Source organism: Monodelphis domestica, chromosome 7 (genome assembly GCF_027887165.1).
Source record: "Monodelphis domestica isolate mMonDom1 chromosome 7, mMonDom1.pri, whole genome shotgun sequence".
Taxonomy (NCBI): Eukaryota; Metazoa; Chordata; class Mammalia; order Didelphimorphia; family Didelphidae; genus Monodelphis; species Monodelphis domestica.
The window spans coordinates 219610412-219634693 of NC_077233.1; the positions used below are offsets into that span (position 1 = coordinate 219610412).

Genomic DNA, 24282 nt, shown 5'->3' on the forward strand with positions numbered 1-24282 from the left:
CTAACCATGTGACCCTGGGAAAGTCATTTAACTTCATTTTGCTTCAGTCTCTTCACTTATAAAATGGGGGTAATAATAGCATTTACCTCCCAAGATCAAATGCAATATAATAATAAAGATCATCTTCCCATGTTCAAATCTATCTTTAGACCCTTACTAGCTATGTGACCTTGGGCAAGTCACTTCACCCTGTTTGTCTCATTTTCCTCATCTGTCAAATGAGCTGGAGAAGGAAATGAGAAGCAATCCACTCTAGTATCCTTGCCAAGAAAACCCCAAATGGGGCCACAAAGAGTCCGACCTGACTGAAAAAAATGATTGAACAACAAACCTGGGGAGGGAGGCACCAGCAGCTGGTGGAATTAGAAAAGGTTTCTTACAAAATAAAGTTCTTGAGAGATAAAAAGAAGTTATTATTATGTTCAAGGCAACCTGAGCTACTCACAGCTTCCTTTATTCATCCTGCTGTCTTCTCCTACCTCCATTGGCTTCGAAGGTCATTTCTCCAAGCCCAGAATACACCCTTCTTTATCTCTGCCTGTGTAAATCCTTCTCTTCCTTCAAGGCACTCTGGTGCTACCTCCTCCAGGAAGCCTTTCATGATCCTTGACCCACTCTTATCCCTCCTCAGATTTCTAACCCATACCTCTTCCTCTGGGAGATCAGTCTGCCCTGTATCATGTATATTTGAGTACATGTCATCCCTTCCCCAATAAGCAGTAAACTCTTTGAGGACAGGGACTTGCCCAGCTAGGAAGTATTTAAGGTCATATTTGAACTCAGAACCTTCTGCCTGGTTCTCAATCCACTGAGACACCTAACTGCCCTGACCCACAGTATTTTTACCTGCTTTCTTAGAACAATCTTTGTTTTAGAACCTAAAATCGAGCCCGGTTATAGCTGAGAGTTACTAGCAATGAGCACTGCCTTTCCTTTTGCTCATTTTCCTATAAGATCCCACTGTGTGTGTGTGTGGGGTCCTATCTTTCCCCATTCTCTCCCCCTTCTGTCTCTTCCCATCTCCCCTCCTGTTCCCTGGCTTCCTTTCCTTTTTGTCTTGGTAAGTGGAGGGATAACAAGATGGGGCCAGCTCCCATCCCTAACTTGGTAAGATAAGTTTAATCAGGCAGAGGAAGAGGCTGGGGAACAGGAGTAGAATGAGCTAACAGGCACCCAGTGTGAAAATCCAGCTGGGCTATTTGTTTTCTGTAAATAATCTGAAAAGACAGCACCAAAATGGTCAGTAAATGCTTAGTAATGCTGAAGTCTTCCCTGTGGCTTGGCAACTGGTCTCTCTAATGGATGCAGTTTTCATCTGACAGATATACCCAGCTCTATTGGACAAATAAGGAAACTAAGGCTCACAGAGGCTAAGCTTGCCTCAAGACCCCATTTTGGTTAGTAGCTTGAGATCTCTTAATCTAGTCCCATTGTTTTCCAGAAATGGAAACTGAGGTACAAGCCTAAGCCTCATACAGTTTCTTGGCTCCCAATTCTTTCCACCCGATGTCGTGGTGCTGGATATGAAGTTAAGAATTTCTCCTCAGACACAATAGCTGTGAGATGCTGAGCCTGTCTAGCCTCTTTCAACCTCAGTTTCCTCATCTGTATAATGCAAACAACAATCCCATCTACCTCCTGGAGCTGTGGTGAGGACTGAATGAGACATATGCCTCCTAAAGCCTTAGAGCGCTCTATCAATGTTAAATTATGACGATTAGTCAGTGCAGACTGGAGGCTGGACATCTGGCCTCCCAGGAGCACTGTCTAGGGGATGCCACATCCAGGAGGAGCCTGTCACTGGAAGCTTCCCCAGGAGGAAGAAGATGCCCTAGGCATCGGGGCTTAAGCCTGGCCCATTAACACTAATGCTGATCACTAATTAGTTAGAGGCAAGGTCAGCTGGGATGACTGGGAATGGGAGGAGATTCCCAATTGGAAGAGGAAGCAAATTCAAGGCTAGAACCTTCCTCCAGTAGAGGCAGACCTGGCTAGGATTAATCTTCCCCAGCAGCAATGTTTCCCCCTAGCCCTTCCCTTTTATCTGAACACGTGTTTGGGTTGCTTCAATTTCCTTTATCTGGTCTATATGTAAATAAGCCTGTGAAGCAGCTCCAGCTTCGGGGAGAATTCCTCAGAGGTCCCTCCTCTTCTTCAGGCCCAGAAATGTGGTGAGTCAGGATTGATCTCTAGGTGGAAGCCTGCCTTACCCATCTCCCTCCCAATGATTAAGGTGGGAGGAGGTCTAGCTGGAAAAACCAAAACCCAGTGTAAAGAATAATAAGCCCAGTGTAAAGGATAGCAATGCTAATAGAAGCACACTTCTAAAGCAATTTAAGCTTTACCAAGGGCTTCCCTCCCAGCAACCCTTGGGGAAGGCCAGAGTGGAACAATTATGGGTGTCATTTTATGGATGAGGAAACTGAGGTTTAGAAGTGGTTTGCTCAAGTTCAGCAGCTAGTTCTCTCATAGGAAGGGAACTCCTTTCATTGATAGAAGATTGCAGTCCTAAACTGCCTCAAAATGAGTTGCCTGAGGTGAACTGAATCAATGGTTCCTTGAATATTACAGGTGGGATTCAAATCCAAGTCATGAACAAATCCAGCACTCTCCACTGATACAGGCCAGCAAATTTATCTGTAACTCTTACTCTTAGAGACTGTCCTGGGCTGTCAAGGGATTAAGTGACTTGTCCACAGCCAATATCTGTCACAGGCAGAATGTGAACCAAGGACTTCCTGATCCTGAAACTACTTTGTTATATACTAATCAATTATCTTATTAATTACCATCATTTTAGCATAGGCAGTGGAGAAAGTAACTGAACTGAGAATCAGGAAGGACTGAGTTTAAATCTTCTGTCCGCCTCAGTTTCTTCAACTATAAAATGGGAATAATGATAACATCTACCTCTCAGTTATAAGGATAAAAGGAGGTAATATTTGTAAACCACTTGACAAAGTTCCTGGCATATAGTTAGTCAATGCTTAATAAATGCTTCTTTCCTTCCTTCCTTCAGTTAGTGGTAAACAGAGGCATTTCAGCATCAAGTGAGGTTAGACAGGTGTGCCTTTCCTGGGTTTGAAAATGATGCCCTTTGTGAATAACCTTGCACTAGAACCTTTGGGACCATACTAGAACCCAGGAAACTTAACAAGCCACATAGTAATGTCATGGAGATCAAGATTTTCTGACATTTGAAAATAATGGCCTTTATTTAAAAAAAAATACATTAAAAGTTATTCCTTATTGTGTCTCTGTGCCTAGTACCAGTTTTGGTGAGGGGACTGAATTAAAACACTTCACCTAATTTAAAATTTACTAAACACCACTATTCATTTATTCATTCATTTTCATTCAATTACTGCCCACATCCTCAGCTTTGTAATAACAGTATAAAAATGAAGTGCAATGGGGGAAACAAAAGTGGAGAGTACCTGTTCCCTAACAGACCACAGTTTGGTAAGATCTCTCTCTCTCCCTCCTTCCCTCTCCCTCCCTCTCCTTCCCTCTCCCTCCCTCTCCTTTCCTCTCCCTTCTCTCTTTCTCTCTTCCCCTCTCTCTTTCTCTCTCCCTCTCTCCCTCCTTCCCTTCCTCTCTCTCTGTCTCTCCATCCCTCCCCCTCTCCTTCCTCCCCCTCTCTTTCCCTCCCTGTCACTTTCTCCCTCTCTCTCTCTCTTTCCCTCTTCTTCTCTCTCTCCATTTCTCTTCCTCTCCCTCCCAATCCCTCTCTCCCTCTTTATATTTCTCTCTCCTTTCTATCTGTCTCTCACAACCACACACACACACTCTTAGGCACATGCGCACGCTCACACACACACACACACACACAACTATAAACACACTCATTTATATAGCACCTTAAGACACACAAATATCTTACTCCTAAGAATTCTGTGATGTAGGTAGGGCAATGACTATTATCCACATTGAGAAGCTAACTGATTCCTTCAAGGTCAAGCAGCTAGGAATGAAGGAAAAAACCATGGCCAAGCAAGGTGCTGGTGCTAGGGATACAAATGCAAAAGGCATTTTCCCTGACCTCGAGGAGATTATATTCTAACAGAAGACAGGACATATAGAAGAGTGAAGGTCACCAGGGAGGAGTTTAGGCAGAGAAGCATAGAAGGAGGTGACTGGAGTCATTTAGGTAACTGACTGTCCTGACATTTCTAGGAAAAGCCATATTGACTTGATTACTCTTCTAAGAGCTGGAGAGAAAAGGTAGGGAAGGGTAGAACTGAATGACATGGAGATGGCCAGGGATCAGCATTATGGGTCTGGGCTCTCTATGGTAAACCCTCATGAGTGAAAACCCTAGAGGCAGGGCTAGAGCTTAAGTACCCAGTTGGAAGTAGAGGCTAGAGCACAGGAGCATGTTGGGAGAGAGCTTTGGGGTTCCTAATCCAGTGAGACTTCATCATAGCTATCCCCTAATTTCAGGTTTTTTTTCAAGGCAGTTATGTAGCACAATGGCTGGAGAATTAGTTTTGGAGGCAGGAAGACTTGGGTTCAAATCCAGTCTCAGTTATTTACTAGCTGTGCTATCTTGGGCAAGCCACTTAATCTCTGTCTGTCTTGGTTTCCTCATCTGTAAAATGGTATCCCCCTAACAACAGTTACCTCCTAGGGTTTTTGAAAGGATCAAATGAGCTTATACAGGTATCTCTTCATATAGTAACTTTCTCCATCATGGTCACTGCTCTGGGTAAGAAAAAAAAAATCAAACCCTTAATTTCCATCCTAAAATCAATACTATGTATTGGTACCAAGACAGAAGAATGGTAAGGCTCGGCAATGGAGGCTGACTTGCCCAGGGTCACATGGCTAGGAAGTGTCTGAAGCCAGATTTGAACTGAGGACCTCCTGTCTCTAGGCCTGGCTCTCAATCCACTGAGCTGCTCCCACTCATGAGAAATTAAATGGGAACTTTGGGGGAGTTTTGTGAAAGCCACAGATGACACAGATGACACAGGAAAAAGTTTAAAAACTCAGAAATGCATAAAATATATGTATAGTATTGTATAATATCAACATATTTTATCTTTTAATACCATATACATATGGTATTTTTTAAAAACTTAAAATAAGTAAAGAGTTAGAATTTGTGAAAAGAATGGAAAGCCAGGAGATGACACAGAAAGGCTAGAAATGTAGCTATCTTTAAAAGGTTAGTAACTCATAAATGAATATAAGGTATTATAAACATGCCATTAAATAAAAAAGAAGAAAATTCAGACTTCTTCTCTGGTATGAAGAGAGGGTCAAAATGTTTTATGCAGATCTTCTAGATTGCAGGGCCGCTGCATCTCAAACCCCACAATATGGAAGGGACACCTGTATTTGTAAAGCAATAAGAAAATTTTAAAGTGTCCTATAGATGCTAATTTTATTTTTTTTTTAAAAAAAACCCTTACCTTCCATCTTAGAATCAATACTAAGTATTGGTTTCAAGGTAGAAGAATGGTAAGGGCTAGGCAATGGGAGTGAAGTGAATTGCCCAGAGTCACCCAGCTAGGAAGTGTCTGAGGTCAGATTTGAACCCAGGACCTCCTATCTTTAGGCCAGACTCAGTCCACTGAACCATCCAGCTGTCTCCTAGATGCTAATTTTATAGTAACAATTATAGCAGAAGCAAAGAGTCAGGAAGACCTGGTTTCAAATCCTTCCACTGGCTCAGACTTATATGACCCTGAGAAAATACTCAGTGCCCCAAGCAATGAACCAAGGCTAAAGGTTACAGAGAATGTGCCCATATGGGAGGAGTTTCTTTTGCCAATGAAAACATGGGTCTGGTTTTTAGTGAGGGAATGAAAAGTCCATTTTTTTCCAACACGATGTGATTAAGTATTATGGTGCCAGGGAAATTATGAGGAAGATGGCAATCACTCCTGGATGAAAAGCAAGTAAAGTTTCTTGCATGAAGCCATTTGAGCTATGTTGAAGAATTGGGTCTGATTTCAAGAAAGATAAGGAGAATGCATTCCAAGCAGAGGGAATGGTATGAACTCAGGTAGAGAGATAATAGAGGATAAGACCCAGAGGGGACAATGAGGGAAGATCAGATTGACCAAAGTGCTGGGCTCATCTTGAATGAGATGGGAGATGGTTCTAGTTCACCTGCCAAGTATCTTACAGAGGCAGGACATATATTTGGTCTAGTCATCTTTTTTCCCATATATTTCTCCCTACAGGACTAATGTAATGGATGTGTGTCTGCTTGTTAACATTTGGATTTACTGTTGGTGATCGTAGAGGTCCCAATAATGCTCCCTGATATGGCAGAAGGCCAGCTGAGTTATATCAAGGATATTGACGTTTGCAACTCATTTACCCTGAGATGGTTTAAATTAGGAGGAAAAAGAAATAATGATTTGGCATGGATTTTTTTTCCTCTGGAAAGTTCATAAAAAAAAAAAAACATTTTGATCCAGGGGCTGAATATGTCTGTCTCAGCTTTAAAGAAACAGTTGAGGAAAGCCAAAGAAAGACTGTGTCCTAGGCTAAACATCTAGGGTCTGGGAATCTCATGAAGACTCAATCTGGGACTCTAGCGCTGACCTAGGTTCTGAATTTCTGAGTGACAAGTTGCTTAATCTCATTTTGGCTCAGAAGCAAATGTCCATGATGCTGAAAGGGTCATTGAGAAGATAATCATGGACAGGACCAGGAAGGTGTCTCCATTGAGCACTTGAGGGAACCTACAAGGTACATGGTGAAGGGCAGTAGGGCTGGGGATTATTCCAATTTGACTTGGAAGTCATGGATAAAAACTCACACTCTGAATGTGGTATCTGGGAAGTGTTTTCAGTGGTGAACATTATCAGCATTATCATGATCATGATGCAGGAATATTTAAGCATCTACTTTCAATTGACAATAGACTGGAAGGCCATTCATTCTGTAAGAGAAGCTCAAGACTGATGGTGGAAAGAGACCAAGAAGTATCATTACTGGCTGGCTCTCAAGCTCTCTGTTTTTCCTCTTCCTGACTCTGCTTCTGACTTTAACATAAGGCCTCTGCTGCAGTTTTCCTCTTGAACCTCCCTCAGCACCTGGGGCCTCCTCACCCTGAATTTCCTCTTTATTAGAGATGAAATTCCCCTTTTTATTTTTGATACTGATAATTTGATTCTCTTTTTTAAAATTAGATTAACCGATTCTTGATATATTTCATTTTGTTTTTTTCAAAGAATCAACTTCTAGTCTTATTTATTAGTTCAATAGTTCATTTATTTTCAATTTTATTAATTTCTCCTTTGATTTTTAGGATTTCCAGTTTAGTCTTTACCTGGGGATTTAGGGGCCTCCTCACCCTGGAACATCTATCTATCCCTTTGGACTCCTCATCCTGAAACATTTATCTGTTAACTCAGATTTTATGGGACCCAATGTTGGAGAGGGACCCAGGCCAATCAACCTTTGTTTCCCCCAACCAGTGCTCTGATTTGCCAGATTTCAGTATCATGCCCCCCACCCTATTCCAGATTTTCCAGCTTCCTCTCCCCCACCCCAGTATCTTATCTTTCTCCCTAAAAGAATAAGCTCCTTAAGGGTGTCTACAATATTTATTTTGGCTTGCCTTGAGGTTTCCCTCAACCTCAGCAAGTTATTTTTAAAAATTAAATTAAACATTTTAAATTAAGCATTAAAAATGTTACATGCCTACCTACATTTCTGTTCTCAATAATTGGAAGTAGTGGCCAAGCTAAACATTCTAAAATATGGAGTAACTATGGCACTCCTTAGGTCAAAAGATTATAATGGTCCTCAAAGCATCATCTACACTCCTGAGCTTGTCCTTCAAGGTTACTCATTGTCTGAAAATTGGCCTATCCTTCCTGCTGTATCTCCCATGAATAGTGCTAAACTTTTATACTTCTGGGCATTCCTGATGCTCAGTCTATGCCCTTGGGATTCTCCCCATCTCAACTCTAGCCAAACCCTAATCCTCTCCTTCCATCAAACCCCAACTCATCCCAAAAGACAGCCTTAGCTCATAGGGATCTTTCTTTTTTCTGAACTCATATCGCACTTAATTAACAATAATATTTTAGGAGTGTTGATTTCCTTATATTACTTCATAATTTGTATCAGATTTAGAGTTGGAAAGGACCTTCAGGACCATCTAGTTCAACTACCTCATGGTAAAAATGAGGAAATAGAAATCTAGAGAAATTAAATGACTTGCCCAAGGTCACTCAGATAGTCAGCGACAGAGGCATGTGCCTTTCTGCTCAAAATTGTCAGGATCTTTTGGAAGAGGATAACACTTTATGGGTATCCATATCCTCTTGCCTGCTCCCTAGAGATAGCTGGGTAGCTCAATGGATAGAACATGTTGTCTGGAGTCAGGAAGACCCAAGCTCAAATCCACCCTCAGACACTTAATTGTTGTGTGATTCTAGGCAAGCTATGTAACTTGCCTGCCTCTGTTTCCTCAACTGTAAAGTGGGGATAATACCTCCCTCCCAGGGTTGTTATAAGGATTGAATGAGGTAAAACTGTAAAGCAGGGTACCTAGCATGTGATAGGCACTATATAAATATTAGCTATTATTATTACTACCTGGCACATGGTGATTAGTAAATGTTGTTTCCTTCCTTCTTTCCTTCCCATCAAGATCAGATGGGCAGATTCCCTAAACATCCATAAACCTTAAGAATGAAGGCTGGCTACCTGGAGGCCTGAAGCTTGATAGATTCCTGAACCAAGAATGAAGATTAATTTCTATTATGAATTTTATAGATGCTGGGATAAAATGAAATATTCTATCTTTTGTAAGACCTAAAATGATAGACAATAACACCAAACCCATCCTAAATTTGGCTATTTGGCAAATAAAACACTGACAAGAATTGGGAAAGAAACAGAATAGTCCTTTGATTAGCCAAAATAGACTTCATAAAGCCATAAATAAATATGTATATACATATATATTAAACAAGCAGCAGCTATATGACATAGAAGATAAGAGTGGTGGATCTGAAGTCAGGAAAATGTGAATTTAAATTTGATTTCAAAAATTTACTAACAGTAAGATCCTGGGAAAGATACTTAACTCTGTTCATATTAGTTTCTTCATCTGTAAAATGGGGACAGTAATAGTATCTGCATCCTAGGGTTGTTGTGAGGATCGAATCTATGCTTAGTATAGAATTTAGCACATAGTAGATGCTTAATCAACACTTCTTTGTTTTCTTTCTTGATATATACTTTACTAATAAGAGAACTTTGAAGGGCCTCAGCTCTGATCCTGTTTACTCTTACTTTACAAAGTTGTAAGAAGCTTTTCTAGCTCATTGACAAATAGATTAAAAGTGAAAATAAAAATTATCTAGGCAGATATGCCAAAAGCACTGTAAAGTTACTGGTGAAAACCTGGCAGAGCAAAGGAGGATGCAAGAAGATTATAAAAAGCAGATGAAGAGCTCAAAAAGAATAGCCATTTAGGGCACTTTAGTGTGAGGGCAAATAGCTCCTCACTCACCTCATTCACTCGTGGAGATAAAATAAAAAAGTACAGTCATTTGAGGTTTCTAATGATCTCCCTAAGACTTGTATACTTCAACTTAGTATTATTGGTATACTTTGGGGTTGTTGTTGATTCATTTCAGTCTTGTCTGACTCTTCACGACCCTGATCGAGATTTTCTGGGCATGGATCTGAAGTGACTTGTCATTTCCTTCTCTGGACCATTTTTATAGATGAGGAAACTGAGGCAAATAAGGTTAAATGACCTACCCAAGGTCAACCAGCTGGTGAGGTCAGATTTGAATGACTCCAGGATTGCACTCTATCCATGGTACCATGTAGCTTCCTACTAGTATATGATTGTTAGTATGCTTCCAGATATTATTATTAATCTACTTTAGTATACTAATATTATTAGTATAATTATTAATTTATTTTTTAGTTTATTTTATTAATTAATTTATTTAAAAATAGTGATATTAATAATATTTTAACTTTTTATATTATACTTTCATTATATTAACAATATATTAATTATACTCCCAACACCTGACTTTTTAGGGGAACAGTATTGTATGCCAGGAAGAACACTGACAAGCAGGATGATTTCAGAAAAACCTGGGAGAACTTAGATGAACCGATGCAAAATGAAGTGAGCAAAATCAGAAGACTATTGTATACAGCAACAGCAATATTGTTAGATAAACAACTGACAATGACTTCGCCATTCTCAGCAATACAGTGATCCAAAACAATCCCACCAACTGGTGAAATGAAACCTGAATGAAGACCAAAACGTACTCTATTTCACTTTCTTTTTTTTTCTTTTCTTTTGGTTCAAGATATCTTCCACAAAATTATTAATATGGAAAAATATTTTACATGATTGCCTTGTAAAAATCTTTATTGTCTCAGGGATGGGGAAGGGAGAGAATTTGGAGTTCAAAATTGTTTAAAACGTTAAAAAAAAAAGAAATAAAATGCCAAAGATCAAGAAGAGCATTGGATTTGGGGCCAGAGAACCTGGGTTTGAATAAAGTTCCTTTCCCATCTGGACCTTCTTTTTAAAGGCAATGGGTAGTTCAGTAGGTACTGTACCCAGCTTAGAGGATGCCAAGTTCTGCCTCACACTTAATTAGCTGTGTGGTCACTAAAACTCTTTTTCCTGTCTCCCCAAATGTAAACTGAGGAGGCTAGAATGGTCTCCAAAGTCCCCTCTAGCTCTAAACCTATAATCCTATGACTAAAGTACTTGTCTTTCTTCTATCTCTTCTTCTGATCTAACATGTTATCATATATAGTATCTCAAGTGATCCTCCCAAAAGCCCTAATGGATAGGTAGTCAATCAAATGCCTCTATTTTACAGAGGAGGAAAAGGCTTTTCAGAAATGAAGTGATTGTATTATAGTAGAGAAAGCACAGAAGTAAAAGTCAGGAGACCTCAGTTCAAATCCTGACACTATTATTTACATATCTCACCACTGACAAGTTAGTCCACATCTCTAGGGATCAGTTCCCTTGCTTGTAAATTGAAGAGGTTGGTTTTGATCTCTTCTAAATGTTGCGAATTCTGGACTTGCCTGCAGCCATTTGACTTGTAAATGTTTAGAAGAGTACTAGAGCCTAGATGTCCAGAATCTCTCCAGGACAGTATGTTTTCTACTCTAGAGTATCAGTGGGAAACCTGTGAGAAATTTCTGTTTATTTTTAATGAGCTTTGAAAAGCAGAATAACATTGTCATGACTCATGTAAAGAGTCTAGTTTCAGGAAGAACTAATTTCAAGTCTTGCCTTTGACTCACAATGGCTTTATGATCTTGGGCAAGTCACTTGAGTCATGAAATCCTGAGTTCAAATTCTGCCTTAGACACTTACTAGTTGCATGACCCTGTGTCTTAAGACAGCAGTCACAGAATCCAAGTAGATCTGCATTAGTAGAGGGAGTTCCTCTCCCTGGAACTACTATAGCAGTGAAATCACAGCTCACTTCGCCCTAGCCCCACCCACCAATTTTTTCTTTTTAAAACAACAGAATTAAATGACTTGCCCAGGGCCACATAGCTAGGATGTGTCTGAGGGCACACTTGAACCCAGGACCTCCAGACTCCAGGCCTGATGGTCTATCCACTGTGCTATCTACCTAGCTGCCTTCCCCATTTTTCTTGATCCTTGTTGCCTTTACAGCCTAGTGATTTATGAAAATATACTCTCTCCACCCCCCAACTTGACCCTCCCAGATAGCCCCCAATATCCAATATGGTGATTGACTGTTTCTGACAATATTTGTACAACATGCCTTCCAACTGTTCCTCACCTTTATGCCGAAAGGAGGGAAGTCATTTTAAAAAATGTTTTGCAAGATATAATTGAATTTGGAACCTGTAATACATTCTAAAACGGTACATTTTAAGTGTTTGAGTTTAAAAGGGTAATCCTCCTCAAAATTATAAAGTCTCATATTTATATTATAGTGTTTGCCATGTATTATCTGTTTGAATCTTACAGCAAACCTGTGGGGGAGGTATGGCAACCATTCTCATTTTCCAGATGGTGAAACTGAGGCTTAGCTTAGTAAGTGATTTGCTCCTGGTTATACAGCAAGCTAGATGTCCAAGGAGTAAGATTCTGAGCTGGGGCTTGCTGATTCCATGTCCTGTACCCCATCCCTGACACCATGCAGCCTCATCCAGGGTTTTATCATTTAACAGAAGGGCAGCTTAGAGCACATTAAGCAAAGGCAGTTAAAAAAAATTGCAGCTCTTTGCTGACAGCCCTGGGGAATTCTGGTTTCTACCTTCTGTTTGGTTGGTCACTTTTGATCAACACTTTTCTGACCACCAGAATTCTGGCTGTAACCTCTACTGATCTAGTACGTTCCATCTCTACCATCCAAGCCTCTCCTTTTCTCCTCAAAGTGGCTTTGTTTCCCTTTCATCTCATAGAATCAAGGGCAGAAAAGTACCTCTAGTTCAACCTATTCACTTGACAGATTAGGAAACTGAGGTTAAATTATTTAGGCCAAGGGCATGTAGGCTCTTAATCCCAATGCCAACCATGAACAAACTGATCCAGCAGCTTTTTCTAGTTTAGGAAAGTCCAGAGAATGAGAAAACGGTGGGAGAGGCTCGATGAGACCTGATCTCTTCCTGCTTCCTTGCCCCCCACCTCAGGTCTGAGGTGATTCTACTCTTTGGGGAGGAGGGGAGGAAAAACCCTTCAAAGTCCAAATGAATCCAAAAGCCGCTAATCTTAATAATCTCTTGTCCACCTCCCCCCCCCCTCTGGAGGAGTCGTGTTTATTGTTAATAATCTGCTGCTAAAAGGGTAACATCTGCTTTGGACAAACAGTAATGAGATTGAAACCCCAGGTGGAGGGAGCCTCTGCAGTAATAAATGACTCGCTGGATGTCTAAATAGTTTTAATTTTTTTGTTGGCAGAAATGGCGAGCTCCCACCTCGGGCAGCCCTTTTGCTGGCTCCCTTTGTTTAATGACCGCTATTCATTTCCAGACTGGCAGATGGACTTGGGGCCAGCAGAGGGAAGTGGGAATGAGCAGCCAATGAAGAAGCAGGGAAAGGGGGGGATGCTCAGTAACTGGGTGTGAGGGGAGGATGCCCTTATGCCTTCTCTATCTTCAGGTAAGGGACTCTCCCAGGGGAATGCTGGAGCCCAAGAAGGAGGTACTGCCCACTCTAGGAGCTCCAGGAGCACTGGGGTCCATATTGGGGGTGGTGAACATTAGGGAAGAGGAAGGATGAGTGGGGATGGGGTCCTCAAGTTCAGGATCCAGCACACGCTGCATGTGACTGGGTGAGGAGAAGGTAGGGGTTGTCAAAGAAACAACTTAAAAAAAATTAAAACCCATACCTTCCATCTTAGAATCAATGCTGTGTATTGGTTCCAAGGCAGAAGAGTAGTAAGGGATAGGCAATAGGAGTTAAATGACTCATCCATGGTCACACAGCTAGGAAGTATCTGAGGCCATATTTGAACCCAGGTCCTCCCATCTCTAAGCCTGGCTTTCTATCTACTGAGCCACCTAGCTGCCTCTCAAAGTAACTACTTTGTAACAACAACAGAAGATATCCTTTGGTATCAAAAAACCCTAGTTCAGATTCAGGTATTGCCACTTACTATCTGTCTGATCTTAGGGAAATATCTTGGATTTAGTTTCCTCATCTAGAGGAGAAGATTGAAGTTTGACCCTAAAAAAGAGGAGAGGAACATCTCCTTTCTGAGGTAGCTAGATGGTGTTTCAGTGGATAGAGCTAGATCTCTTACCAGGAAAACCTGTGTTCAAATCCAGCCTCAGACACTTGCTAGCTGTGTGACCTTGGGCGAGTAACTTAACCCTCTTTGCCTCAGTTTTCCCATCTGTAAAATGATCTGAGGAATGAAATGGCAAACCACTTCAGTATCTTCTTTACTAAGAAAACCCCAAATGGAGTCACAGAGTCAGACATGACTGAAATGATTGAACAAGGTCTCCTTTTGATTGGAAAAGTGAACCAGAGGCATATAAGGGGCAAGGGATCATGTGTTTGAAATATAGTATACCCTGTCAGATGCAGTCACTGATTTTTCTTTGTTACAAAGGCTCCCTTGGAGGAAAAAAGGGTAAGTCTGAAGATGGTCATAATGCCAAAAGGAAAGTGTCTGACGCTTGTTTAAAGAATTTTTTTTAAAGGGGAAACGAAGGAATGAGGATCTGGAACTAGATGTCCTCTAAGGTTCAGCTCTAGAGTTAAGATCTCAGAGATGTGAGTTGGGTGGGTGGAAGGTAGAGAGGTGGGATGTTTAGGAAGTCAATCTCCATGCTGAAGTTACTGAGTGCATTTCTGTACTGGGACCACGGAGCTCAACAGAACAAGGTTCTGTCAACCTGAGGCAAAGAAATGGACATATATGCAATGGAGGGACTGACTGGTGCCTGGTCTTCAGGTCCACAAATCCTTCCCACATCTATGCTTTGTGACCTCCTATGCCTAGGTGACACAGTGGCTAGGGCACTGGGCTTAGAACCAACAAGACATCTGCCTGAGTTCAAATCTGCCCTTAGACACTTACTTTCTAGCTGTGTGACCAGAGGCAAGATACTTTACCCAGTTTGCCTCAGTTTCCTCATCTGTCAAATGATCTGGAGAAGGAAATGGTAAACCACTCTTCCATCTCTTTTCCATGAAAACCCCAAAGGTGGCAATGAGAAGGGTTGGACATGACTAAAATGACTGAAAACAACAAAGCAAATCTATATATTTAGTTTAACTTTTCTTGTAGATGGAGAGGAATCAGTGACTAATGCTACCAGAACAAAATCTTCCTGCTCCTGCCACAGACTCCCTGCAATAGTCACATCTCCCATTGCTCTCTTTTCTTCACCTTGAAGGGAGGCACCATGCCAATGCTGCCCTCCCTTCTTCTGGAGAATTGTTTTAAGATGATCTGTAGTCAGAAGACATGGGTTCTAAGGTTGATTTTGTCACTATTTATGCGATCCTGTGGAAATCCCTCTGTTTCTCACACTTCTCAGTTCCCTCCTATGTAAAAAGAGAGGAAGGGGTTGGATAGATAACCTTTCAAGGGGCAATTTGATAGCAGAGAGTAGTCAGGCAGACCTGGGTTCAAATCTGACATCAGACATTTCCTAGGTGTGTGACCCTGGGCAAAGCACCTAACCCCAACTGCCTAGTCCTTGCTATATTTCTTAGATTTGATACTAAGGGAGCATTTATGTGGCTCAGTGGACAGAGATCCGGGTCTAGAGAAGTCTGGGGTTCAAATTTGGCCTCAGACATTTCCTAGGAGTGTGACCCTTGGCAAGCCACTTAATCTCAAATGCCTGGCCCTTACTGCTTTTCTGCCTTGGAACCAATATTTAATATTGATTCTAAGATAGAAGGTAAGGGTTTTTAAAAAGCCCTTTCAGTTTTGGATTCTCTCCTTCTGAATGGAGTTGGGGAAGATGCCTCTGAGGTTTATCAGATCCCCTCTTTCTACTACCTCAACATGGGTATTACCTTTGGCCCATCCCAGAGGGATGAGAGGGAATGGGATGTTGGGGGAGGAGGAAAGGAGGCAGGAAATAACTAGAAAGTTGGGAGTCTAGGGTGATACAGATAGTAATCTCTTCTAATCTCCTGCTCAAAATAACCCAAAGTCAACTAAAGGAGGGATTACAGGGCCTAAAGAACTGTTATCAGAAGCTGCCTCAGACGGGCTGTTGGGGAGGGGGGGAGACAAGAGAGCTCTTTGAAGAATGCCTTGCCTCTAAGCCTAACGGGTGCTCCTTCATTATTCCCTCTCCTCCTCTATCTTTTCTCCTTGGTTAGCTCTCTTAGAGAGCCCTTCTTTTCCTTGCTTGTCCCATTGGGGGAGTTGGCATTATTTGTCTGGCACATGATCATAGGGTGGCACTGAGAATCTGAGCAATAATATATTCAAAGTCTGAGCTCACACAATCATGCAGGCAAAGAAATGCACATTTGCTTGCCCATAAATCTATATGTGGTGGTGGCAGCTGGGTGGCTCAGTAGATTGAGAGCCAGGTCTAGAGATGGAAGATTCTGGATTCAAATCTGGCCTCAGACACTTCCTAGCTGTGTGACCCTGGGCAAGTCATTTAGCCCCCATTTGCTTAGCCCTTACTGCTCTTCTTTGGACCCAATACACAGTATTGATACTAAGATAGAAAATAAGGGTTTAAAAAATCTAGGTAGTTCTGAGAGTATGTGTACATGCTCATGTATGCAGGTCTGAATGAATAAGCATACAAAGTTGTGAGAGTATGAATATGTTTATGGGTACAAGGCTAAGCACATACACTGTTGTTCTTTCCCTGAGATTCTAAAGAAAACTTCAGCTCTCACTCAAAGGGTTTCATTCATTCTCCATTCTGCTCTCCTTCCCATTCTTCCTACCTCTCCCTTGTGCCAATCGAGGAGTTTGTGTCTGTGAGGCCCTCAGCCTTGTGCCAGAGAGACCCACCAACCTGGATCCTTCAGTAGAACAAGCACGAGAGGAAGGGGGCTCTGAGGACCAGGGAGGAGACAGGAGAAGGGGCAGGGATGGGAGCAGACTCATTCACTTTAAAAGACTGGCACTTGATTCCACTGCTGAGGGAGACCTTGCCAGTTTAATAAGCTCTGGCTTGTGGGCCCTATCAAAAGCCTGGCAGCTTCCCCATCCCCTAAATGAAGCCACTAAAGAGGATACCAACTCTTCACCTTTGTTTTCATTTATCTTCAATAACCCAAGGTGACTTGGCAATTGCACTGAGGAGGAGGATCCAAAAGACCAGAATGGGAGGAAGGGAAAAGGAGATGTTTCCCATGTTTCCAGTGGGCTGCCCTGCCCTCTCCTGAGGTGGGGTCCAGTGAGGATGAGAGTGACCCTCTAGCTTGTCCCAGGGACAGACAATTTTCACTTGCCATTCACCCAGCACTATGAGAGGTTTCAGTCTAGTAGAAGGTTGAATTTGCTGAGAATCTGGGCATGTGGCCATAGCAATCACGAGTGTTGTCCTGATTCTGACACCCTAATGTGGACCTGTCTAGGAGGAGAACAGCCTGTGCTTATAGTAAAGGGAGACAATGTCCATGCTCCTCATCCAGTTGAGTTCTCCTCCTCCTTATTGAGCCAGAGCATGTTTGCACTAGAAGGGACCTTAGCAGTCATCTAGTCCAAATCCCTCGTTTTATTGAGGAGGAAACAAGGACCCAGAGAAGGGGAATAACTTTTCCAAGGTCACACAGTGAGTTATGACAGAACCAGGACCATAACTCGGATCTCTTGACTCTTGTTTTGGCAATGTTTCCATTCTGACCCTTAATATTTCTGGAACCCTGTGTAGGCCAACCTCAGAGATGGCACGAGTGAAGGCACTGCAGCAACTTGGAGTGAATGAGCTTTGGATGCTAGCTTCCTTCCTTCCAAGTCAATTAGAATTGGTTTCATCAGTTGCCACAGTAACTTTTCAAAGTTCAGATCAAACAGTACATCCTGAAGGAATCCTTCTCTGACCACTCCAGTCAGAGCTGATATCCACTTCCTTCGAGCTCTCCTTGCACTCTCTGTGAAGTAGATAGTGGCACAGTAGAAACAGAACTGATTCTGTGGCCAATGGACATGGGTTCTGATGCTTTACAGCATCAGATAGTGTCTGAGACTTCCTGGGCTCCTTCATGATTTATAAAATGAGGTGTCAGACTAGATCATAGACTTTTTAAAAACCCTTACCTTCTGTCTTAGAATCAATATTGTGTATTGGTTCCAAGGCAGAAGAGCAGTATAACTAGGCATTGAGAGTTAAGTGGCTTGCCCAGGGTCACACAGCTAGGAAGTGTCTAAGGCCAAATTTGAACCCAGAACCTCATACCCCTAGGCATGAATCTCTGTGTCTAGGGATCTACTGAGCCACCCAACTGCTCCCTAGATCATAGACTCTTAACTCCAGTGGGGTCTATAGATTGATTTTAGGGAGCGTGTGGACCTTGGTGAGCAAAAAACCCCATACCTTTATTTCAATATAATCGGTTTCCTTCATAATACATGTGTTTTATGTATTTATAAACATTATTGCCAGAAGTCTATAGATGTCTGACCTACATGACTATTAGAAGCATCAATGATATAAAAAAGTTTTCTTTCTAGTTCTAGTTCCATAAATATATAAACCAATGAATGTATGACTAACTGGGCTGAGCTTGCTGGTTGGTGCTGAATGGACAGCTCCTACATCATTCCTCATGGGAGCCTAAACTTCCTCACCTGTACAATGGGGAAAATCATACTTGTACTAACTACCTACTCAATAGAGTTGGCATGAGGAAAATGCTTCCTAAGTCCTAAAGTCAGTTACTGTTCACCATGATACCTCGGTCTTAGGATGTCCCTAACATAGTATCCTGCATAGACGTAGCATATCCCACTTTGTTTTGTGCCTTATCAAGTATTCACTGGATAGTATAGATCTTTGTAGAAAGCACTTTATCATCTTATGAGACTAGAGTTACAGAAGAACCAGGGCCGTCTAATGGAAACTGGATCTCTCCTTCATTGCCTAAATGAGTGCTTTGCACACAGCAGGAAATAAATATTTGCTGAAAGAATGCTGAAGTGATTTATAAATGGCTCTTTTATTAATAGAAAGATCCTACCTTTTTGCTACCTATGTCTCTCACCTTTATTCCCACCTTCATTTCCTTGTTAATGCTGGTCCTCTTTCATGAAATGCCCTCCCTACCCTCACTCTCACCTTCTTAATCTTGCCCATCCTTGAAGACCAAGATCTAGTCCCATATCCTACAGGAAGTCTCCTTTTTTTTCTCTTTTAAAAAAATAAACTCTTCCCTTCTGTCTTAGAACTGATACTATGTATCTAAGGCAAAAAAATCACTAAGAGTGAGAATGAGGCAATTTGGGTTAAGTAACTCGCTAAGGGTATCACAGCTAGGAAGTGGCTGAGGTCAAATTTGAACCCAGGACCTCTCATCTCCAGGATTGGCCTTCTATCCACTGACTAGCCTAACTGCCCCTCAGGAAATCTTCTCGATTGTTTTCAGAACGCTGTTGAGTCTCTATGGCTTTGGACAGTTGTGCCGTTTGAGTTATTACATTAGTCATCTACTGCCTGGTATTTTAATGTAATGGTTATTGTCTGCTCATTTCCCCTCTCCAACTGGATTGTGGGATTTTCAGAACCCTCCAAAGGAGGGAGTCTATTATACTTCCTCAGCATATCCTTGAAGTACATTTCTTTTCTGAACTTGCAGAGGTGGGGGACTATGAATGTATAATGTTGCTTATGCTGCCAGACTTGCCTGGTATGCTGGTTCATTTTGTTGAATTAATTTTTTTGATGTTCTTTAATTTTTCTTCTTTTTTAAAGAGATAACTCTGGGGAAGAAACAGAGGGGGTATATATTTTAAAGTAATGATGATATAAAAACAAAAGAGGCTAGTAAATTTATTTTTATGATCCCTGAAATGCCAGGGACAGAATTTAGCACACAGTAGGTGCTCAGTACTTGATGAAATAAACTAGTAAGTGAAACAGTAGGTGTTCATCACTTAGTGAAATATATTGAATCTGAAAGTTTGTTATCATTTCTTAAGATTCCAAATTCAATTTCATTTAGTTCTAGAAAGTTAGATCTGGAAAGGACTTCAAAGATCACATAGTCTAGGAGTACAGGGAGCATGAGCTAATAAAGGTTTTTACACTTTAAAGAGAATCAAAATTTATTTTAAAATGTAAAATTCATTCTTAGCTCATAGGCTGAAGCTGATTTGACCTTGAATATAGTTGGCCTGCCCTGATCTAATCTAATCACTCATTTTACAGGAAAGGAAACTAAAGTTCAGAGTCAGGCATAGGATCATAGATTTAGCATTGGCAAGGACCTTCCAGGTTATGTAGCTCAATTCTATAAGATGTTCATTTAATAGATGAGGCCTAGAGAGGTTAAATGAGCTAGCACATAGGAGATCCAGGAAGTGAATGTAGTTCCTTTTGGTTCAAAATCCAGTCTTCTTTCCTCCTTTCTTTCATATTTATTTCTTCCTTTCTTCCTTTTCTTTTTCTCTATCTGTCTCTGTCTCTGGCTCTCTCCCCTTACCTTCTGTGTTAGAATTGAAACTAAGCATCAGTTAGGTTCTAAGGCAGAAGAGTGTTAAGAGCTATATAACTGGGGTCAAGTGTCAGGGTCATGCAGCTAGCAAGTTTTTGAGGTCGGATTTGAACCCAGGACCTCCACTCTCCAGGTCTGGTTCTCTATCCATTGTGCTACCTCTATACCCCTAAATCCCCTGTTCTTATGGTAATAGGTTGCCCCAAATCATATGACAACTTAATGACAGACTTCTGTTCATTTTAAAATTTTTAACATATAAACTGTTTTTTCTACCCACATGGCCACTACCCAAGTTAAAGTCCTAATCATTTTTCACTTGAATTATTACAGTAGTCTCCTAATTGGTTTCCTGGTTCCAATCTCTTTTCTCTCAAATCCATCCTCCAAAAAGCTATCAAGACAATCCTTGGTTTACTCAACTGTAAGCTGTGAGTTGGATTCAATGGAATCTAAAGTCCTTTCCAGTTCTAAGTCAATGACTAGATTATAACCCCACCCTGTGTGAGTGAAGAGAAGTATCTTTTAGCCTTTTTTGGTAGAGCAGGTCACTGGGGTACATCATGCTCTCTGAACCTTAGTCATGGCCAATGTGCTGTGCCTAGACCTTTCTACTTCCCACAGAACCAGGGCCAGCTCTCTCTCGCTCTCTCTCTCTCTCTCTCTCTCTCTCTCTCTCTCTCTCTCTCTCTCTCTCTCTCTCTCTCCTCGCTCCCTCCCTCCCATCATTCTATCAGTCCCCCACTTTCCACTAAAGTAATTTCTTTGTATTGAGGCATTGTTTTCAGAGGAATGACGAGGTCATATGATCATAGATTTAAGAATGGAAAGGACCTTGGAGCCACCTAGTCCAACCCCTTCATTTTACAGGTAAGGAACTGAGGCCCAGAAGTGACTTGCTCAAGGTCTTATAGGTAGTAACTAGTAGAGCTGGGTTTGAAAGCCAAATCCTCTGTCTCCAGAGCAGCTTGTCTTCTACTAGATCATGTTGGCTTTCATATGTTCCCCTTAGTGATATATTTGCTTCCTAACAAAGAAAAATCATGGTATAGAAGACAAGCTTCTCTGGAGGCAAAGGATATGGCTCATGAACTTCCTACCTTTGATTCAGGGTGGTGACCAATAGTAAGGAGGAAGGGTGACTGAAGGTGGGGTTGGGGTCCTCAAGTTCAAGGTCCAGCACATGTTGTGTGACTTTGGGTAAGGAGAAGCTAGGTGATACAAAGAAAATGGCATCAAAGGAACAACTTTTTAAAAAAATTAATGCCTTAGAATCAATACTGTGTATTGGTTCCAGAGTGCTAAGAACTAGGCAATGAAGGTTAAGTAACTTGCCCAGAGTCATACAGTTGGGAAGTGCCTGAGGTCAGATTTGAACCCAGGACTCCCCTGTCTCTAGGCTTGGCTCTTGAGCCATCTACTCCCTGACCCCTGATTTTCATTTAGAAATAGTAACTCCCTGACTGAGAATGGAACACAATACATAATTTTTGCTGGGGACTAGGTGGAGAGGAAAAGAGGTGAGTCAGAAAGAGCCAGAGCTGGTCTGGGGAGAAAGGTTCTGTAGTTGGGGACAGAGAGGATAAATATTCTCTACATTCTTGTCTGTCTTTGAGAAACATATTTCAGTAAGGCAAAATTTCCTAATAATCAGGGCTGTCCAGACTGCCTTTGGAGACAGGGAAGTACTTGAGCAGAGATTGGGTGCTCATCTGCCAGAGATGCTAGAGAAGGTATTTCTGCATTAAAATGAGATGTTGGTTTAGATGCCCTCTGAGGTCCCTTCCAATTCTGAGTCTGATTCTATGAAAAGAACCTTTTTGCAAATTAATAATTCAATGCATCTCTACAAATCATCTTTTGAATGAAATCTATTTTCATAGATTTAATTTTCTTAGAGAAGGGGACGCCTTTATAGGTAGGCTGGTGCCAAAATGGTTTCTGTCTGAGGTCGGGAAGATCCTGACTAAGAGCAGGGTGGTGGGGGAGGGATGCTAAAAACTGGAAAAGGATGAAAAGAGGGGAATCAGGGTTTCTGTTCCCAGAGAGACAGCCATATTATTAGTCAATCAATGTTAAGATATGAGAGAATGGACCTGGGATTTCACTGGCATAGGGAACTAATCCTGCTGTATAGGATAATATACTTGCTCTGCAATTTCTAGGTTTAGAGAATTGCCTAGAACACTGAAGTGATTTACCCAAGGTCATACAGACAGTATATGTCAGAGGAAGGAATTTAATCTGGTTCTTCAAAACACTGTGATTTCATGTGGTTTTTCATTGCTATTATGAACAATAATATTTTTGATCAGCTAAAGGCTTCCTTAGATGTCTCTCAGTGGTGATAGTGACTGCCTACTGTGGCTTCTCAAAAGTCCTTCTAAGTCTTTGGAATGGAAATTTTTTTTCTGTACTACCTAATTGGAAGTATTTTGAATAGGCTCAAAGCTGCCCCATGATTGGCCTAGCTAGTTGGAGAAGTTCATCAAATTCATCAAATATAAGATCACAGATTTAGAGCTAGAGAACATGAGAGTTCATCTAATTGAACACCTGCCTTTGACAGATGAGAAAACTAAGGTTCTACTAGGTGGTTGCCCAAGCTGACATAGGCTACAAGTGGAAAAATTTGTATTCAAACCAACATCCTCTAAATCCAAATCCAATTCTCTTTCCATGATATCATACTGCTTCAACACGCATTTATCTAGTGTTTCTTTTGTGCAAGGTATTGTGCTTGGAATACAAAACAAAAAATAGTACCTGGCCTCTATGAGTTTATATTCTGAGAGTGGAGGGTTGGTGGTGATGAATGTTTTGGCAACAGCAACTCTCAAAGCCTGTCTACCAGATCAGAGAGGGGTTACTATCTATGTCAATAGCAAAAGGACCCACACTGATAATAAAACACTGGCTCTTGGAAGTACTGAAGTCATAATAACACCTTATATTTGCCTAATACTTTTAGCTTTTTGAGATGTTCCTGCTTCTCGGATCTCATTTGATATTGCAGAGAATCCTAAGAAAAATTTACAACCACTAAAAATTCTTCAGCCCAACAATCTGCACCAAAAAACCCCCAAATAAATGGATGGAAAATGCCAGCTGTACAGACTCTGATATTACAGTCGGTTGGGCAGCCCATTGGGTTGGTCCATCAGTTCTTATATCTTGGACAGGCACTGCAGATGCATGAGGAGAGGAATCCAGAATTGAATGGGAGGAAAAGGAAAGGATGGGTTTCATTGGTGAAATTATGCTGGGTGCTCACTCATCTACCTAAAACAAGAGCCCATCCCTTTTTGTAAAATCACCAATATTTTTCCAGCAGTATTTTATGATTATTAATCATGGAATAGTATATTCTCAGAAGAATAAAAGTAGCAGGCCACTCAAATGGTAATGGAGAGATGCATGAAGAGTATAAATAGGATGTAATATAGTAACAATAATCAACTCACACAAGAAATGAGTATAAATATATGTATATTCAAATATATGTATACATGGAGAGAGGGGAGAGGGAGAAAGAGAGAAGGAAAGAGGGAAGGATGGAGGGAGGAAGAGAAAGGGAGAGAGAGAGAGACAGAGACAGACTGAAAAAAGGGAGGCAGGACAGATGGTTGAATATCAAGAATGAAGGATGATAGATGGACAGACTGACCTTCTCCTACAGGAGAACATAGACTTTGTTTTATGTGACTTAAAAAATCCATATAATATGAAAAGACATAAAGCAGCATTTTCTTTTAAAACCTTATCTTCTATCTTGCAATCAATACTAAATATCAGTTCCAAAGCAGAAGAGTGCCAAGGGCTAATCATTTGGGGACAAGTGATTTGCCCAGGGTCACACAGCTAGGAAGAATTGGAAACTATATTTGAATCCAAGACCTCGTCTCTGTGACTGGCTCTCAATCCACTGAAAAACCTAGCTGCCCCCAAAACCAGGGGTTCTTAACCTGGGGTTCATGACTTTAAACAAATATATATTTTAATAACTGTGGATTAGTTGTTTTCACTTACATCCAACTTTTCATGAGCCCATTTGTGGTTTTCTTGGCAAAGATACCAGAGTGGTTTGCCATTTCCTTCTCTAGCCCATTTTATGGATGAGGAAACTGAGGCTAATTGAATTAAGTTATTTGTCCAGGGTTACATAGCTAGTGTCTGAG

The 24282-nt window shown here is 41.2% G+C and overlaps 1 protein-coding gene and 1 long non-coding RNA gene across 7 annotated transcripts in view; one reads left to right on the top strand and one right to left on the bottom strand.

Annotated features, from left to right (window-relative positions):
* The window catches only part of LOC103104847 (uncharacterized), an 89896-nt gene extending 79536 nt beyond the window's left edge, over positions 1–10360 (top strand). Inside the window, exon 3 of the long non-coding RNA XR_469887.2 lies at positions 10036–10360. This is a non-coding gene — a long non-coding RNA (uncharacterized LOC103104847). The remainder of the gene's footprint in view (positions 1–10035) is intronic.
* ELFN1 (extracellular leucine rich repeat and fibronectin type III domain containing 1) overlaps positions 1–24282 on the bottom strand; it is a 225445-nt gene that overhangs the window by 20075 nt on the left and 181088 nt on the right. The gene's annotated exons all lie outside the window — the stretch shown is intronic.